At 40.5% G+C, this 14,403-nt stretch overlaps 1 protein-coding gene across 5 annotated transcripts in view; it reads left to right on the top strand.

Moving 5' to 3' along the window:
- Positions 1–14,403, top strand: part of ABCA5 (ATP binding cassette subfamily A member 5) — a 113,548-nt gene that overhangs the window by 33,253 nt on the left and 65,892 nt on the right. For 3 of the 5 annotated variants that reach the window (XM_067715401.1, XM_067715402.1, XM_067715397.1), the window contains 2 exons: positions 8,686–8,793; positions 9,784–9,942. The gene's annotated coding sequence lies outside the window, so the exon portion shown is untranslated. Of the gene's footprint in view, positions 1–8,685; positions 8,798–9,783; positions 9,943–14,403 lie in introns of all 5 variants that reach the window. The other 2 variants (XM_067715403.1, XM_067715398.1) reach the window with 1 other exon arrangement.

Consider the following 14,403-nt stretch of genomic DNA (forward strand, 5'->3'; position numbering starts at 1 on the left):
CAGCACCTTGATCCTAGGCTTCCTAGTCTCCAAAACTGTGAGAAATAAATGTTGTGTAACCCATCTAGTCCATGGTATTTTTGTTACATCAGCCTGAACAGGCTAAGACACACATACATCTCTTACATGGCCTTAAAATGGCAACAACAAAAAAAAGAATACATTGATTAATATGACCCAAAGCTATAGCTTCTCTGTAGCACAGAAAAATAAAAAGGCAAAGTATATAATGATCATCTGTTATTTATAACTCAATTTAATGTCAGCCCAAGGCTGAATGGGAAACGTGAGCTGGAGGAAGACCGGTGGATAAGACGTAACAATCAAAGACAGCTTGGAGGTTCTGAATTTGGGTGGCTCCAGGGGCAGGAATGCGATGGAGAGAGATAAAGATCTCGGGGTGGTAAGCACCTTTCTCTGAAAGAGACGATTTCTGTTCGAGATGAAATGAGTTTGAGATGCCAAAACAATCAGAGGGAGATGAGCACCAAGCATCTGGCCCTGCATCCCTGGATTCACAAGATGTGTCAGGGCATTCGTTTGCGCTGGGTCTTCAGGGTAACAGATTTGTGAATTGTCCTTATTGAGGTCATGCAAATAGACGAAACAGCCAAAGAGAAATTTGTTTCAGAATTTAATTGTTACTCTGTGCATAAGCATTACTTGTTTTGTTCCTGAAATAGTGTCGCTTATAACTGTTTTGAAAGTGCAAAAGCCAAAAGAGGTTACACCATAGCACGTTCAGGTTGAGGTCACCAACACAATTTAAAAAAAAAGGTCTGATGAACGCTTCAAGGAGGCTCAGAGAATTATGCCAGTCTCACCTTCCTTTTCCCTACTTGGAACTTCCTTCTGCATTGGTTTCCCTTTAGTTTGTGACTTACTTGAATTTTTAGCTCATTAATCTCTTGCTGTGCCTGACTTGACTTTTGCAATACTATTCTGGTTTACCTTGATGCCACCTTGGAAATCTAATGGGATTCTGCTTTTGCGACTAGCTCATGGTTTTTATTCAGGAGATGATACGCCCACCTTGCCTAGGTGCCCAGAGCACAACTGCCTGGTTTTCAACTCACGGTAAATCTAGTACAGCTTGTGGCTCGGTCACCACTATCTTTTCAAAACGTTTCAGGAAATTTATAAGCATTACAAAGTTATATTATGAAAACCAATTGTATTTCTACCTTTTGCAATATACACATCAGTATTGAGGACAGTGCGTGGCACACAATAGGTGCTCAATAAATAAATGTTGAATAAATGGGTGGGGGCCTTGGATAAGTAGTTAGGTAAGTTTGAGTTATTTACGGAGGTGGTTCTCATCCCCGTAAGTTGCACTGTGAAATCTGAACTACTCATTATGCTGGGGGTAGAGATGGAACCATAAAATGCATGGCATTTGACCTCGAAGATAAGCCCTTGAAACACACATGAGAAAATATTCTTGGAACTCTAGACTTTTCACCTTCAGAGCTGGGTTTTGGAAAGATGATAGTGTTTTGAGTTTCAAACATATGGAGATTTAAAATTTAAGAATAATAAATGGGAGAGGGAGAGAATAGGTAAAGAGCCAAGGTATGCTTGTCCCCATCTTCAACTCGACCAAGTTTGCCCAAAGTGTGGAAGGAGTGTCTTTGGGTTGGGGGAGGAGGAGGGTCTGGTTGGAGGGAACTCTAAGGTTCTTTATGCCTCCTCGTAACTGGTCCCAGAGGAGGTTACAAATGGTACAGTTCTGGGCTTGAACATCCGGGAGTAGAAAGGACCTACGTGTCCTGCTTCCCAAGAAAGCCCAAGGATGTGGCAAGTCCATGAAAGAAGAATCTCCACCCAGCAAAGTTCAGTGGCAGTCAAGGAGGAGTGGTGTCGTGGCATCTCTGGATAGAGAAGGTCCAGGGTGGCTGCCTAAGTCTTACTTGACTCTGACATAGCCCAGGGGTCGTAGACTAAAATTTTCCATTCTCATTGACGGTCATCAAAATGGCAAAGGGAAGAAAGTTCGTGGAGCTGTTTGGAATGAAGATAACATGGGATGAACTTCATGAACTTGAAGTCCGTAAGTGATGGGCCAGACTACGTGATGAGGTGATAGCAGGGGTACAGCCCAAATCGATGACCTGAATTGACAAATTGCCTCTCTGTAGAGGCCAGTGGAAGAGAGAGGTTGAGAGCAGACCCGAACTCTTCCCCTGCTGTAGGAGCCCCGCTAGCCTGCCACATCATTATACCCTGAGCCCTGAATCTGTGCTGGTGGTAAGATGCCACGTCCTGAAGGGACTGACGGTGTTAAACCTGAATGCAGGGATAAACGACTGAAGTCTTTGACTTTATTTAGCAGGTATTAGATTGCCTTCTCAGCCAGCAGACAAAATGGGGACTCTATAGGGATTAAGTATTCAGAAAAATAAATTATCATTACAAACACCTGCGTTTGGGGCGCTCTCCCCTGTGCTCTTCCTAATATGTGTATTTCTTTAAGAGTGAGCCCATGTACCTACTTGGTTACCAGACGACTTACAACTCAGTAACAAAGTAGCAAGACTTATTCTTAAATCTCATAAGGGTAAAACATAAAATGGTTTTGAGGTATGTGCATTTATCACTTAGAGATGCAAATACTTATAAATTGTTTCTGAATGTGCTCCTCTAGAAAGACTCGAGGAGGTTAGGAGCAAAGACAACCGATCCACAAGAGCACGAGTTGTGTCTTTAGTGTCCGGCTGAAGTTTTTGTAATACTAATGAAAGTCGAATTTCGGAAGGGACCACCTCCAACTGAAGGACAGGGAACAGGAAAGAGCTTTCTTCAGTAGCATAAGGTCAGATGCGTTTTTATTTCCACTGAAGCTTGAAATTCAACTGTGTTTAGAAAATTTCAGCATCCCAATGTTGGAAATAAGGCAAAGCATAAAGTGTTAGATGCAAAACAAAAAAATAAGTGTTTCTGTGTTCCACTCAGCAGCCCCATCTGAGAGGAACATAAATTAGAGTTACATACTGTAAATTTAAATAGTCCAATAAGGGAATGCATCAGATGGAGAAGCAGTTCTCCCTCATTTTCCTATCTGCAACATGTATACATGGGCAAAATGAGGAACAAAATGCCCCATTTGGGCTTATCAAAAAGGATAGACCAAATAATAATACTATCCCAAGTTACTTACATAAGATTTCATTATAAAATTCTTTAATGACTCTTATTAAGGTAGTTGGTGGGCTTCCTAGGTAATACACATTTGGCTCTTCTGTCTTTGTTTACCCTACATTTACATATTCGTTGACTTTGAAAGAAGATTGTTATATTATCAGCAGTAATATATGCTTATTGTAGAAGATTTGAAAAGAATCGGCATGATCTTGCTACCCAGACATAATGACTTCTAATATTTTGCTATATTTTCCTTAAGGGTTTTCTCTATGCACCTACACACTTATTTTCATAGTTGATATCATAGTACCTAAATAATTCTTCATCCTGTACTTTGTAAAACAAGTATTTTCCATGGTTAGGAGAAAAACTTTAACCCTTTCACTGATTGATTAATTTTCTGTCTTATGTTGTATCACAACATACTCAACTATTAATATTTTTTGAACGGTGTGTCTGTTTTCCTAGTCTAACATTATAAACAATACAAGGACTGATTTTCAGTTTTCATATAGGGCTACATTCCAGTTACCGTTCCCTAATCCACACCCTCACCTCACACGCAGTATAGGCTGCTGGAGTAACTCTAACCCCACTGGACTATGGCTTTATAAGAAAAGAAAGTGAGAGAAATCTTTCTCTCTCTCCACCACGTGTGCACATAGGGAGAGGGCAGCTGTCTGCAGGCCAAAAAGAGAGCTCTTACCAGAAACGGACCTGCTGTACCTTGATCTTGGACTTCTAGTCTCTGGACCGTGAAATATAAGTTTCTGTTATTTAAGTCACCCAGACTATGGTATTTTGTTATGGCAGGCTGAGCAGACTAACACATTTTAAAAGTTATTGATACCTGCTGATAAATTACTTTCCAGAAAGTTGTTACCAATATACATTTCTCCAGCAGTATGTAAGGAGTCCTATTGCCCTGTACTCTCACTAGCACATTCAAAACATTTTTAAATTTTATTCTTTCAAGATGTATCTATGTATCAATCATCTATCTCTCTATCTATTCTTTCAAAGATTTTTTTTTTTTTTTTTTTGGCCACGCCTCAGGTCTTAAGGGATCTTATTTTCCCAACCAGGGATCAAACCCGTGCCCTTGGCAGTGAAAGAGCAGAGTCCAAACCACTGGACCTCCAGGGAATTCCCTCTTTTAAAGTTTTTTGAAGCTTGTTCTTTTAAAGTTTCATTTCATCCAAATAGACTTAGCTTCTAAGGCATTGCCCCATGGAGGTACCACTATATTTTGGAGTTCTCAGTGTTAGTAGTATTTCATAGAGGTAAAAATGGCCACTCAGGAATCCTAAAGCAAACACATACGAAAAAAAAAAAAAACTTTTTAAAAATTTCCATTATTTCATCATCTCCATTTTATATTCATGGAAAGGAAAAGCTAAGAACTAGGAACCTGAGATGGTTTCAAGGCAATTTGTTAATAGGATTCACAATCAAAGACCTGGGATATAGGCTTTCTTCAATATGAAGCCCTCATCTATCTTGCAATGAAAGATGTCATTTTTTTTTTCTTTTTGGCCTTGCCGTGGGGCATGTGCGATCTTAGTTCCCCGGCCAAGAGATCAAACCCTTGCCCCTGCAGTGGAAGCACGGATTCCTAACCACTGGACCACCAGGGAAGTCCCCAAAGACGTCATTTTTGTTCGAAAACAGTAATGTAGAAAAATTGTCACATGCACAGAAACCATACTCTCCCTCAGTAACTTTTTATCATGCTCTTAAATAAAGCCCTGGCTAGCAGAGCATTCTCCTTTCCTCACTATGCACCCTAGACTGTTTATGTTTCCTGAACGATAATTTTCTTTCCTTCGGCTTGCAATAGAAATCAGTAACTTAAGAGACAGCTTGGATCTGAGAACTAAATTCCACTTTTCGTCTACTTTTATACTAAGAACATCGTACCGTGCTCTGTGCAGAATGCAGATGTTCATAGCATAAATTAGTTTACTATTAAACAGTAACAGAAATTTGCCAGTTATTGCCACTGGCAGTTTATCTTGAGGATAAATTCACAATGGTGTGACTTGTGTCTGACTCACTTTTCCATTCTCCATTCTTAACTCACCTGTTCCGTACAGTATTACTTTACAGTACACTGTGCACTGTTTTCCTAACTTTGCCCTGAGCTGGCAAAAGTGAGTGGAGATGAAAATATCTTTCACGTCAGTCTGTCTTGCCTCATAACATTCTCAAGCTGTTTTCCCCATTGTAGCCTTTCAAGGACAGTTCTGCCCTACTGGGTCCTCTTACAGCAGTTTGGATTTCCATGGAAGGGTTGCCTGCAGAGTTGATAATGGCACAGAGAAGAGAGAAAATTAAATTCACCTGGGTTGACCAAGTGGGCAAAAGAGAGCAATCCAAGGTCAAACAAAGGATATTTCAAGAGTCAATCTTAAGGGACTTTCATTTTATGGAAACCCCAGCCAGAAATGCCCTCAGCTCAGAAAGTTTTTCTTATGAGGTTTGAGTTTGCATCTTAATGTTATTTTTACAGCATCAGTACTGGTTTTCATTTACCATAAATAGAAACAACAACAACAATAACAACAAACCACTGAGTTGAGGAATTGAAATGATAATTTGAGCAGAGTGATGAATGGGTAGGGTATGGAGTCAAAATGCCAGTTCTTCATATAGAAAAATGTTCTATTTCAGGAAAAAAAAAAAAACCAAACTCTTGTGGTTCTTTAAAAAAGCCACTTCAGTGACGCTTGTTTTCTCCAATTTAGAAGTGCAGGTACAGCAATTCTAATTTCTTAACTGTCGAATGCTCTTTAAATTGAACAGAAAAAGATGTAATTAAGTGTGTAATGTACTTGGAATGAAATTAGGCTCAAATCTAATTCTTCTTCTGTGCCCACTGTAGTGTGGGAGTTGCCAGATTTTTAACAGCCATATAGAAAAAGATGACTTTTTAATATTAGGATCTAATATAATTGAATACATGCTGGAGAATAATACTCACATAGTTTCAATGGAGACTTTTAGAAAAGACTTGTGTCTAATTCAAAGAACATTTTGATTTTTGCAGAAAGTCAGGTGGCGTTTCTCCTCTTTCTGTTGACATGCATGCCTCTGAGAGATGGGGTAACCAGGAGAGCTCAGCAATTCCACATCACGACAGTTCAGTTAAGATCCAGAGTTTTAAGTGTATTGGTGTTCCCCCAGAAAAGGGAACTTTCTCTCATAATATACAAACATGCCATAAAATAGTAACTCACGGCTTTGTCAAGACTGCCCCAAAATGGTATGTGGTCCCACACAAATTTTAGACAAATTAGAAGTTATCAAGCCCTGATCTCAAAGAAAAAGAATAACCGTGTAGTGTGGTTACTCTGTATGCTAAGTGTGTCACTTGTATTATATCATGTAATTCTCGTAACAGCCCTCTGAAATAGTTCCTATTATTATTTCCAAGTAACACATGAAGAAACTGAGACTGAGACATGTCAAACTTAATCCCCCAAAGATCCCACAGACAGTACGTGCTGGACCTGTGACCAGAATCTACATTTTGAAAAAAGCTACTTTACTCTGTTGTTCCTGATCCTACACAAAGTCTTCTTTTTAATTAATTAATTAATTAATTAATTTTTGGCTGCGTTGGGTCTTCGTTGCTGCGTGCCCGCTTTCTCTAGTTGTGGCGAGCGGGGGCTACTCTTCATTGTGGTGCGCGGGCTTCTTGCTGCAGTGGCTTCTCTTGTTGCGCAGCACGGGCTCTAGGCGCGCGGGCTTCAGTAGTTGCAGCACGTGGCTTCAGTAGTTGTGGCTCACGGGCTCTAGAGCACAGGCTCAGTAGTTGTGGTGCACGGGCTTAGTTGCTCCGCGGCATGTGGGATCTTCCCGGACCAGGGCTTGAACCCGTGTCCCCTGCATTGGCAGGTGGATTCTTAACCACTGCGCCACCAGGGAAGCCCCTGATCCTACATAAAGTCTTGTGGGCCACAGGCGGTATGCTTGGGATGGAGGATTTGGAATAAAATGTTTCTGCAACTACCATATCCTTAAAATGTTATGATAGTTTATGAACAAACTGGCTACAAATACATTTTTAGCATTGCCTGTAAAGCAGCACAGAGTACACGTTTGACATTTTGAAACCAGTACCTGCTTAAGATTTCACAATACTTGATTTTTTAACTGGTAAGTGGTCTCATTTTCCCAAATGTAGCCCTGAATGGAAGGGCCCAGGGCCTCTCATTGTCTTTGAGCTAGTTTACAACTCAGAGCTGGAGTAATGCAGATGAATTTTGTGCAGAGGAATACAAAGGATCGTCGCCCTGTAGATACCGCCCAATTTTGCCTCCATGAGTAAATTTACTTCGGCATTCCTAATTGTGTGTGTGAGACTGTCTGTGTGTGTGTCTGAATTCTTCCTTGAACCAGCTGTAACGTCTGACTTCCCCCATAATTTAATGAGTTAAATAAAATCTTTGACGTACGTTCACGTCGTATTTGTATATGACTCCTGACTTCACCATTACATTTTTTTTCTTTATTTCTTTTTTTTTTTTTTTTGCGGTACGCGGGCCTCTCACTGTTGTGGCCTCTCCCGTTGCGGAGCACAGGCTCCGGACGCGCAGGCTCAGCGGCGATGGCTCACGCGCCCAGCCGCTCCGCGGCACGTGGGATCTTCCCGGACCGGGGCACGAACCCGTGTCCCCTGCATCGGCAGGCGGACTCTCAACCCCTGCGCCACCAGGGAAGCCCTAAATTTTTTTTTCCTTTTTTCTTTATTTCTTCCTTCTATTTGAGCATCTATTACAGGGGCCAAATCTAACCCCAATCCTGTTTTTGTGTAGCCTACTAGCCAAGAATGATGTTCACGTTTTTAGCAATTTAAAAAAGAAAAAAGAAAAGTGATATTTAGGGGCATGGGAAGATTGTACAAAATTCAAATTTTAGCATCCATAAATAAAGTTTGATTGGAGCTCATTAGTTTATATATTGTCTATGGCTGCCTTCCTGCTACAACGGTTGCTCAGTTGCTACAGAGACCTGATCTAACCTTCTTGCCCTCTACCACCTTCCTTCTCGTTGCTGTATCTCATCGCGGCTCGTTCCTGGCCGCCACCCCCGCCCCTCCCCAACCAGACTCCGAGTGACTGGAGGGATTCCGACGCCACCTTAGTTCCCTGAGTACCGTGGAGCCCTTGAGAGCCCCTTTCGGGCTGCGGGTGTGGACGAGGCTCCCAGCATCCGCTGCTGTCTGTTGCGTTCCCTTGCTCTCTCCTCCCCCAAAGAACTGTCTCTGCTTCACTGATCCTCTGCTGGCCAAACCGTTGCTGCCTGCCCGCTGCTGCCTCCTAATCCAGCCTGTAGTATTACTAAAACATTGTATTCAATTAGAATTCTTATATTTTGAACTCCATCAATTAAAAAATTGTGAAAATTTGTTTTCTCCCTGTTATAGAAGAGTTGATATTATATCCTAGATTTTGCCTTTTGGCCTGCAAAGCCTAAAATACATATCTCTAGCCCTTTAAAGAGAAAGTTTGCCTATCCCTGTTCTTTAATTGACAGGTACTATTCTAGCACCTGGGGATACTGCGGGGACCAAGAAAGAAGTAGTTCCTGCCTCTGCGGGGCTCATATTCTTAGAAGAAAGACTGAAAGTCAGCAAATTAATATGTATGTATGTACAGGAGACTATCCTTGTTCTAGGTAATACACACCATACTTAGGGGTAAAGCGGCTTGGTGTACGCAACTTGCTCTCAGATGGTTTGGATAATAACAACAATGTGTGTATCTACAGAGTTTTGAGGGGGAAAGAGCGTTACCCAAGAATTCTGTGCCCAGCTAAATTATGATTCATGTGTTAAGGCAACAATCTTTCATTATAAGCATCAAACTTGTTAAGAGACTAGATCTTAATTATTCTCACCAGAAAAAAAGACATGATAATTATGGGATGGGATGTGAAGTGAAAGAGGTGCTAGCTAATGCTGCAATGGCAATTATACTGCAATATGTACATGTACCGACTCAACATGCTATACACCTTAAACTTACACAGTAGGTTAAATATATTTCGATTTAAAAACCAGGTTTTTGGATGACCATGATGCCAAGTTGGATTTAGTATCTACTGACATCATACTCTGTTTTACAGTTGGTTCTGTGCATGGATTTCTCCTTCACTATCATTAAGTTTCTTGAGGGCAGGAACGATGCCTTGCTATAGTAGAGTACCTTGCACATGTCAGAGTAAGAACTCAATGACCATTTGTAGAATTAAATTGAATAACGGCTGAAATCTCTTGCCAGGTGTAAGCATCTCATTGTACCTTCTTTCCTATGCTGTAGCACTATACATACATACATATATGTGTTACCTTATGGCTTTGATGGGGTTGTGGTTATTATAAATACTCATATTTAAGTTAATAGTATATAAGTTCACTCTTCTCCTAGCTAGGTACAAGAATTGCGTGTAAGAGCACCACCTGAAAACACACACACACACACACACACACACACACACACACACACACACTAAAAGAAGATATAATTGAGTTGTTGAAAGCCCTAGGAATTGGTGGTGATACTTTTAAGCTTCAAAAACCTGGACCAGGAAAGGCAAATACGTGTTCCTCATATTACTTCTTCTCATTTCCAGTGCCTTTTAGCAGACGGCTGATAGATGAGGGTCCTCTTTCTTCCCTAAGAGGATTGGTTTTAGACTCCTTAACCTGGTGTCCTATTCAGCCACTACTGAGCCATGTGAGTCAGCATGTGAATGAAAAACTGGTTGTCCATTCTTGAAACAGAGGAGAAGGTAATCGAATCTAATTTTATAAATATCATTTCTTAATTCCCTTTAGTCCTTTCTTGCCTTCTGTTTGAGTGATTTTTTCTTTCCCTTTTGGGCAACAACGTATGGATATTATTCAAATCAACTCAATAAATAATATGGTGCTAAATACTTCAGGAAACATAAAGATGACTAAGATAGTCTCTGCACTCAAGAGGCAAACATTATACAGTACAGAGATGAAGAAATGTTCATAAATAATCATAAGGCAGGAAATCTTTACGTGCTAGAGAGATGCATATCGCTTTGCAATAATGCATGCTACATTTATTATTAAACAAAATAGTAAGCTCGTTAAAAGAAGGAAAAGGGAATGGAAAGAAAGCATTTTCTTGCAGTAGTAACCGGAAGAGTTTCATGGGGGAGGTGCTAGTTGAAAAGTGTCTTGAATAATGAGTGGGATTTCTAAAAGTATCAATAATAATGGAGGGGGAAGTATTGGAAGAGAGGAAGTGAGTCTTCCAGGTTGAGAGGAAAGCATCCGTTTAGATAAGGAGATGGGAGAGTGGAGGGCATAAATAAGGAACAGCAAGTAGTGCCAGTTGCCAGGTTAGGTTGTTAGAAGACAGTATTATTAGAATGTCAAAATAAAAGAAATGAAAGTAAAGCTTGGGTCAGGATGAGGTGGGACAAGATGGGCACTAATTTAATTTAATTTAAAATTTCTTACCGTCCTATTTATCTAAAAGGAAAGGAAGATGTTGGTTTTACCTTTTAAGGATAAACTTAAGAACCAGGATCACTTAAAATTTAGTTTGAGTGTTTTCCTCTTCGCAATGTCCTGATAGCTTAGTTTCACTAGTTTCCGAGGTAAACTGAATCAGCATTTTTGTCTCTCAGGCACACAAGCTCCATCTAGTGGCCAAAGAATGTAAGCACTGGAATGAAAATCGATATAGAAAACATTTATTTTTCACTTGTTGTTTATATAATGATTAGCTAATAAAAGTGGGCCACACTCTAACTGGACAGGGAAATCAAGTTGTCTCAAACAACTTTTGTCATTTATTTAAGAGAATATGGGATCAGATAAAAATGGATTATAGACCAAGGACTTCTTAAACATGAAACCTTTGAAAATTTCACATCAGGGACTTAACATCAAGTTGTATTTTGGAATGAACCTTAAAGCAGGACCTAGTTGAGTTTCTAGAGAGAGTCAAGAAAAGGCAAGTCCACGTAAATGAGGAAGAGGCTGAAATACTGGAGGTAACGGTATTCGACCAGAATATTCTCTTCTTCCCCGTGCCTAACTCCTACTTTGCCTTCAGATCTTAATTGAGATGTGACTTCCTCTGGACAGTGTTCCTTGACTTCTCAGGTCTGGATTAGATGAATCACTTAATGTCCTCCTAGCGACCGCCATCTCCACGATGCCGGGACCACACTGCACTGTCACTTCCCGTTTTCGTCTATAGACCTCATTACAGTTTAAACTCCTCAACAGCTGGTACCATGCTATTGGTGTTTACTTTTCTATCCGTAATGCTTAGGGTAGTACCTGCCATCTAACAGGCACCCCACATATATTATTTACAAAATCAAGGGACAGATAAATGAAGAGAATAACTGTGATAGAAATGTCCAAGGAACACATATTGAAAGTTAGTGTCGGTAAAGCTTAAACGAAAAAAGAAAATATTTTCAGGAAAATTACTAGTAGAAGAAAAACACTTTTCTTCATTGTATGTTGATTCTGCACATGAAGTCCACTTACTTATAATCTCTGGTGCTTTATCATTTTCAGAGTCCTTAGCTACTCTCTACCTTGGTGGGGGAAAAATAGTTCTTAAGATACTACTTGAAATAGTAAATACTTAAGTATTTTAAAAGTAGTTAAGCACTAAATATTTTTAAACAGGGGAAAATAGCTCATGGTGTTACTGTAGAGATTAAACAAAAGGCTGCATATGAAGCCTATGGACCAGTGTGTAGCGCATCATGTGTGTTTAACAGTTGGCACTTTTATTCTTTCACCACCTCATCTCATAAACTCCTTGAAGCCACCCAGAGAGTCAGAGGAGGCAGGTATTTCAAAAGTCTTTCTTTAATTTTTATTTATTTTGCGGTACGCGGGCCTCTCACTGTTGTGGCCTCTCCCGTTGCGGAGCACAGGCTCCGGACGCACAGGCTCAGCGGCCATGGCTCACGGGCCCAGCCGCTCCGCGGCATGCAGGATCTTCCCGGATCGGGGCACGAACCCGTGTCCCCTGCATCGGCAGGCGGACTCTCAACCACTGCGCCACCAGGGAAGCCCCCTCAAAAGTCTTTTTTACAAATGAGAAAACTCCTGATTATAGAGGCTATAACCATATTACGGACTTACATCAGTTATTACGTTTTTGAATCCACACTAAGTAATATTCATCGTCCCTTCTTTGTCACCATGTTGCTTACCTAGAGGGAGAGAAGAAAATAAAGGACATTTGGATGCTACGTAATCACAGGGCCACCTTGCAGAGGATGAAACTAACTTGTAAGGGGCATATTATTTTTTTATTGCTGCTCTAACAAATTGCACAAACTTAGTGACTTAGAACAATACAAATGTATTAGCTTAGAGTCCTTGTCGGTCAGCAGTCCAACACAAAGTTCACTCTGGGATAAAACCACGGTGTTGGCAAAAGGCTGCGATCCCTTCCGGAGGCTCTGGGGGAGAATCAGCGTCCTGACCTCTTCCATTCCTTCCTGCTGCTCCACAGCCAGCAGTGGTGGGCAGACCTCAGGGCACAGCCTGCTGACGACACCTTCGCCCTCCTCTTCTACTTTTAAGGGTCCTTGGGCTTACTCTGGGCCCACCCGGATGACCCGGGAGAATCTCCCTGTCTTAAGGCCAGCTGGTTAGCAAACGTAATCCTCTTTTTCCGTGTAAAGTAACATGTTCACAGGTTCCGGGGATCAGGGTGTGGATATCTTTGGGTGCACGGTGGCATTATCCTGCCTATTCCGGAGGAACAGTGAATTCTAAGGGGAATCCTGGCAAAGGGATCCCCGAAGGAAAGCAAGGGCTAGGTGATTGTGGGCATAGTGTCTTCAGATGGAAGGGTTAGAAGTATGACTGTCAGCTGCCTGAGTGGACCTAGTAACTCCTATAGATCTGGGCAGACACTACACGCTCCGCGTGCTGTTTACATGGGTACCGCTAGGACCTATAGCCTATTTTGTATTTCTGCAGTTTTCTTTCCAACTTGAACAAATGTGGGGGTTGTTATATATGTCTGTTAAATTGTATCTTTTAGGTTTTAGAGTTCAAATTGTTAAAATGAATTTTGTTTCCTGGTTCTGTCTTCAGTCATATTTCCTATGCTATGTAGGTTTTGTTTCATACTCTGATTTGACCAGAAAATGATTTCTGTATCCTAACCTATGTTACTTATGAAAGATTATCAACAAAAATTTGGCTACAGTTACCCAGCTTTGAGTCTACCTAATTATTATTATGTCAAGTCTCATCCACAAACATCATAAAGGGCCAGATTAAATGCTTTGCTGAAATTAATTTCTATCGTGACTATATAATTCCCATTTTTAATTCAAAGATTAAAAAAGAACTATAGTATATAGCATGACATCCTTAGTTTAGTGATTCTGGTTCTTAGTGACCACCAACCTCTCTTCTAAACGTTCATAAAATATATTGAATGATGGACTCTGGAGTTTTACTTTCCTGTTCTAAAGTTTTCAGTGTCTTTTAAACCTTTTTTTTTTTTTAAAGCAGGTGATCTATTACCTTTTTCATTTTTTACAGTTTCTCTGAACTTACCAGCAATGCAGTAGGTCTTAGATTACCTATAAACAGCTGTGGGATGTCGTTTGTGCCCAGAAACATGAACTTATTTGAAACAGATAGGTGTTTGTGTACAGTCTCCTCAGCCATCTCGAGTTTCAGCTCTCTTCCTATGTTGTTTTGCCTTTACTACTTTCAAGTTCGTGTTCCTTAGTGAAGAAGGAAAGGACGCACAGATTAAGTCGTCTCTTTTTTAACCTATCTATTATTCTTTTAGGTAAATTGATAATCCTGTGTTTATAAAAAGCCATGCAGGCTTGTTTCTCTGTGCTCTCTGATACATTCTCCACTCTGGTTAAAGCATCCTCCTCCCTGTCTTTCCCTCTTGAAGGTACCTGGTAACTCTAGACCTCAATGAATTCTCTGCGGTACCTTATAGTTTGCAGCACATAGTTTAACAGTGGAACGGGTATTATCTTCCATTAGATGCTCTTTAATTATTATTTTGTGATCTTAGAATAATTGTTGATTTCTTGACCTTTTTTTGGTTCCCCTGAACAGTGGGGCTTCTTGCTAAGTAAGACTACTAGGAACTCCATAGACATTTGTTGGTTGGTTGAGTTTTTAAGTATCAAATTTGGCTAGACATTCTTCAAATATTAATCTCCTTGAGTCATTTTTCCCTTTGGGGAAACACA

The sequence above is a fragment of the Pseudorca crassidens genome, chromosome 19 (genome assembly GCF_039906515.1).
Source record: "Pseudorca crassidens isolate mPseCra1 chromosome 19, mPseCra1.hap1, whole genome shotgun sequence".
Classification (NCBI taxonomy): domain Eukaryota; kingdom Metazoa; phylum Chordata; class Mammalia; order Artiodactyla; family Delphinidae; genus Pseudorca; species Pseudorca crassidens.